Source organism: Lathyrus oleraceus, chromosome 5 (assembly GCF_024323335.1).
Source record: "Lathyrus oleraceus cultivar Zhongwan6 chromosome 5, CAAS_Psat_ZW6_1.0, whole genome shotgun sequence".
Lineage (NCBI taxonomy): Eukaryota > Viridiplantae > Streptophyta > Magnoliopsida > Fabales > Fabaceae > Lathyrus > Lathyrus oleraceus.
Genome location: NC_066583.1, coordinates 240,188,057 through 240,194,320, shown reverse-complemented (window position 1 = coordinate 240,194,320; position 6,264 = coordinate 240,188,057).

Sequence of the window (6,264 nt, the reverse complement as noted above, 5' to 3'; positions counted from 1 at the left end):
GGGGACTAATTTTTTCCGCGACCATCGCGAGGAATTGTATTTTTCAAGATGGGAAAAAATAAAGATAACAAACAAACAAGGTTAACACTCAAACAGAAATTGAACTAAGTTAGGCTTGACTCTCTCTTGCTTGGAGCTAGTCTCCAGTAGAGTCACCATCTATCGTATCTCGAAAAATACGATTCCTCGCGATGGTCGCGGAAAAAATTAGTTTGAACAGAGTCACCACCGAACTTTATTTATCCCAATGAAGGAATAGGAAAATATCGATAAAACCTTTGAAAAATAGAATAATGGTCGTCACAACCATATTCGGGTTCGGGAGTCGATTACGCAAAGGGGAGGTATTAGCACCCCTCACGTCCGTTATATTCAACGAGAACCTTTTAGTTTAATTTGTGAGGGGTGGTAATAGCTTCCCCCTGCGTAATCGACTCTCGAACCCGAATATGGTTGCGACAACCATTATTCTATTTTCTAAAGGTTTTATCGATATTTTCCTATTCCTTCATTGGGATAAATAAAGTTAGATGGCGACTCTGCTCGAACTAATTTTTTTCGCGACCATCGCGAGGAATTGTATTTTACGAGATGCGATAGGGTGGTCTTTTATCCAAGCTCGCCAACACCAAGAAGTCCTAACGCAATAGAATTATCATTCAAGAGACCCTTGCCATTCCTAGCACCTAGAAATAAGTGGTAAACACAATTGATACCCTTGACACCACATGATAGATGATTCCAATAATGCAATATTTAACAAATGATGAACTTCCCTCAGATGAGGGCATGACGAATAAGATCAAGAGAATGGCAGCAAAATACACCATAGAGATAGGAAAATAGTACAAGATGGGAAAAACTTCCCCAATGCAAAGGCGTTTGGGAAAAAACGAGACATCTATGGTACTAATGGAAGTTCATGAAGGAGTATGTGGAACCCACACTAGAGGGAGGGTCTTGCCCATAAATTGATGAAAGTCGATTACTACTGGCCGACCATGATGAAATATGTTGTAAAATTGGTCAACAAATGTGAAAATTTTCCGAGACATTCAAACTTATACCACGCCCCAATCAAAGTCTTTCATTCTGTGAGTTCTCCCTAACCATTTTATCAGTGGGACGTGGACATGTTGGGTCCTTTTTCTCTGGCGTCATGGTAGCTAAAGTTCTTGCACATGGGTGTTGATGACAATTTAATTGCAAGTGTACTAGAGTGTTAACCAAAGTAATAAAATAAATTCGTCTCCGTAGGGATTGCAAATTTAGAACAAGGAATGATGTGCGATGTAAGTAAAAACATTAAACGTAAGGTTTTCCAGAATTGTTTGGTCGAAAATATAAGAAATAGTTTTTATAACAATGACGATAAAGACGACCAGGTTTTATTACCAGATCCCTTATTTCTAATTGATTGATGAAACATGCGTTAACAGACATGCAAAGACTATAAAGTTACATGTCAGACTAACTTTACCACTACACTTAATCCTTTGGTGTGCATGTCACTAGTCTAGGACTCAATTCCCCAATCCCTCAAGCCAATTGTACCGTCAAACTAGGTAATAGAACGTGTTAGTCCCTAAGTCACAATCCCTAATTATCCTATCTTTAGTTAATTAGCTAATTTAATAGTTATAGTAGTTCTAAAAATAGCCCTAGGGTCAGTAGTCACTACTTATCAAAATCAAATCAAATGCCGTAACAAACAATAGGCAATGAGTATAATCTATAATTGAATAATAACATAGATCCAAGACAATTACATTAACATCATCTGATCATACGTCCCAATCAAATACAAATATGTTCATCATCAAATAAGACCTACCTAAGATAAATATAGTTACTCATGTTGAAGTTAATCAATACCATAAATGTAGTCACGAAGATCATGAAAAATCACCGAAGAATAAGCTCTCCAATAGCCTCCACAAGCTCCAAAATCACCCAAATTTGCCACTTTCTCTCTAGGAAATCGACCCCCTTTTTATTTTCCACTTTTTCCTTTTAAAGCCTAAAAAATCGTGTTAGAAAAAGCTTCCTAACACGACCGTGTTGATGAGCAACACGTGTGCGTGGCATAATGATGGCGAAACCACTGGCACATTTTGAAGTAGCGCGGGCGAGTCAATTCTAGTGACTTCAGCGTGTTTTTGCTCGTTTTTTCACCCATTTTCACCCTAAGTCCTTTTCTTCACCCTTTGTCACTTTCCCATTCTTTTTCCACACTTTTGCTTCTAACTTGCTCATTTGTAGTCTGATTTGTCCAATTTTTCTTGCTAAATGACGTGCAATGACAACATGTTATCCAATATAAACTATTTTATCAAATAGATCAAGGCTGAAGCAGTGTCCAATGTCACAAAAAAAGAGTCTGGAACTTCTAATATAAGTGAATAATCATAAGGTTTTGGCTACCCTTGTAGATCATATCAAATAATGGAACCCAATTTGCAAGCTCGGTCATGATAGAGTTATGTCACCAACTTGGAATCCAACCAAATTTATTCTTGGTAGTGCACCCTTAGGCCATCAGACAATAAGAGTAATTCTATAAGGCCATCCTTTATGGAATAAAGAATAAGATTGTCAAGGCCAATGGTTTATGGGATGAACAATTACATGAGGTATACTCGTTTCCCGTTTATCATTTTTAGTTGATGTCGTCACACCCCATACTTCTCATCCATGCCATGTCCACTTAAGTACAACTTCTAAAAAACCATATATGTTATGATCTTATCTATAACATCATATAATAAGTATCTAGAAATTATTATACAATATTATACATAACAATATTCATAGTCGGTCCTCTGGAACTTAATCGGTAAGGATGCCTCAGAGGAAAAGTAAAAATAAAAAAAGAAGTAAAATACATAAGTTAAGTTACATGATTAATAAATTTACTTTTAAGAACGAATACATAGATTATAATCTTCTTCCTTTGATCCTTCACTTACTTAAAATTGACAATCATGTATCTATGTTCCTGAAGAAAAATAATAAACAACGTGGGGTGAGAACTACATTCTCAAGGGGTTTTTCTACTAGGAACCTCAAACTTTACTCATGCCTTCATATTAAGTCCTCTAATCACTTCTATCTATATTTATTGAATTGCTAATGATTTCATACTTGTCTTTCATACAACCATTTCATCAAGCTCTTGAGAATAACCTACCATTATTCTAAGATAAACTATCTGAGGTCTAGAAAAATCTTACCGAAATCCTATTCTAACTCGAGTTTTATTTTAAGTAGGTAGTCGATCACATGCATTATGTTTTGGGCAGGCCAAAATGGTCTCACGTTGCTTGGAAATTGAGTTTAATGATAGTTTATATACAACAACCACACTCTTCAACCCAATGAGGCATCTTTTTTAAAAGGCAAAGCCGTAAGGATTCTCATACACAAATTGGAAAATACCTCGTAGCCGTAGAGGCGCGAATTTGAGGTTGACCGGAACATTGGTGCTAGAAGAAGGGGTTGGGTCCATATGCATACACCCTACCCCTTAGCCTAGACTGAGGAGAAACTGTTATGGGCCAGCCAAAATAGTCCCACATTGCTTAGAAATTGAGGCTAAGTGTATTTATATACATCACTCACACTCCTTAACCCAACGAGGCGCCTTTTCCAAAGGACAAAGTCGTGAGGGTTCTCACTCACAAAGCGGACAATACCTCGTAGAATTAGTGACACATACTTGAGGTTGGCCGGAATATTATTGTTTTGTATCAAAACTATAATTGGTGTTAGTTAATGACATAGGACTCTACAATCGGTGTCACTAATCTCCGATACAATGGTGCGAGATGGACTTGCAAGGTTAACATTATGATGCTCACTCAGTTTAGAGTCCAAGATGAGTATAGTGAAAAGTAGATATTAGAAAAGTGTACCTTGAATCTAACGTGTGATCACTATATATATGGATAATCTTGATTGGGCTGGTGCATGGTTGGGCCTTTGTATTTGGTTTTTGGCCGACCCAAAACACATACTTTCTTAAATAAGGAACATGTTTAAAATTATCATATGTTCATCACAATGAGTTAGAGAAGCCTTAATGTTAATTACATTTTAAAGTTTCAACTAAATCTTATGCATATATACTTACTAGGTGTAACTGATTTTATTCATATATGAATTCCTCTTGATCCTTAACAAATCCTTAATTATATCCTACCTTGTTATGATCACTACTTAAGAGTGTTTTATGGTTATCCTTATGGTACTTAATCGAGGTACGATTTATCTATTTAAATTATAGGTTAAAGCATGTAACTTGGGGTTTCCGGTCATTCCTCATACGAAATTATGGCCTAGCCGTGATGTGAACTACAACTGTAATTGTCCCAGAAACGACCACTTCCTCTAATGAAATTTCCTTGGCGATCCTTAACTACATTTGTAACTAGTTGTTTAATTGATTACCTTGTCCAACATGGAAATATATGATATATAGTAGTTATAAGTCATTAAGGAGTTGTCCTATTCTCTTGGTTAATTTATTAAGCCTCTATAATAAATTGACTTAATGCTCCAATCGATTGGCAGTTTCAAAAAAAAAATCCCAATCGATTGGCTGCATCTCCATCCAATTGGTTAGTTTAAAAATCCTTTTAAACTATTGTGGACAACTTCTTAATTACTTGACTTGCTTTCGAAAACATTTTTAAAATGTAAAACAATTATAAAAAAGTCTTTTAAGTATGTGTGAGTTTCATTATAAGGATTGATTTGTACTACCTATACCGATAAGATGCATCTTCTTTTGGTAGCATAACAAATAAGAACTCAATAGTTAAGGAGGTTTGACCTGAAGTAGTATTTGGATAGGTGACCTTCTGGGAAGTTTCTCGAAAAATGTGTGAGTGATGATAAAGCATGCTGAAAAGACTCGTGTTGGTTTGTGAGGTCAGTCGATAATCCTGAAAGCAGTTTGGAGCTTTACAAATGGTGTCAGAGTATACCTCTCCCAGTACGATATGGTTCGAAGACGAACCAAGCAAAAGTTGGTGGGCATGTAACACCCGAGGCCGAAGAGGGCAGAGAGTGGATGTAACACTCGAGGCCGGATAGGGTGGAGAGTGATTGCCAAATTCACATCGAAATAAGAGAGGCCGAGAGGTTGTGCAGGAATGGGACTGCATGGTTGAAGGAAGGATTATAAGGATTGATTAGTATTACCTATACCAATAAGATGCATCTTATTTTCGGTAGCCTAACAAAGAAGAACTCCATAGTTAATGAGATTTGACTTGGAGTAGTATTTGGATGAGTGACCTTTTGAGAAGTTTCCTAAAAAGTGTGTGAGTGAGAATAAAGCATGCTGAAAAGATTTGCGTTGGTTTGTGAGGTCAGTTGATAATCCTGAAAGCAATATGAGGCGTTATAGGATACATATATTATATAAGCACTTCAATATTGAGTCTTTTTTCTTGATGAAGTATTGAGATGTTTTACTTGTTAGTTCATCATTATCAGAGTGTTGAGATCTATTTCCACCGACTTCAATATCACAACTATATTCATCAAATTATCATAAAGGATCTTTTGCGAAATTGTCAACTTTATTCCTGCAAGCACATAGATCCACATTCTCCTCCTTTTTGATGATGACAAAACATCTCTCGGAGGAGGTGGTAAAATAAACAAACAAATATTTGGATTGAATAAAATCTCCCTCAATTTAGAAGAGAACATACTATACTCCCCTTGAGAGTATAATTCTTACTCTTTCTCATAATAAAAAATATAAAGATTAATCAAAGCACATAAATCCAATGTAAAAGGAATAACTTACCTTATAGATGGACAAAATTAGTCCAGAGTAAGGAGTAAAAAATAGGATCCAATATTTTATTTCATCCCACTGAAGGTAGCATCCATCTTTGAAATCAACGGGTAGGTAAGGTTTGGAAAACTTCTTCCCCTTGATTCTTTCTCGGATAGAATCAAAAAGTCTTTGAGTCTTTCTAAACTGAGAGTAAATTTCCCCCTTAGGATATCTTTGGACAACTTCTTTTTAGCCTCCTTGGGCCTTAGGCTGATATTGGGCTCTAGGCGTACTGTGTTTGACACCCATTTGCTCCACTTAAAACTTAACCACTCATTAGTAGAAATTAATTTAATTGAATAAGCAATTAATGAATCACTTACTAGAGAATCAATCATAGTTATCCGATTTTTAAATCTATATTAAGTGTACTACCTTAAAACCTCAAGATAACTTCATAAAAACCTCCA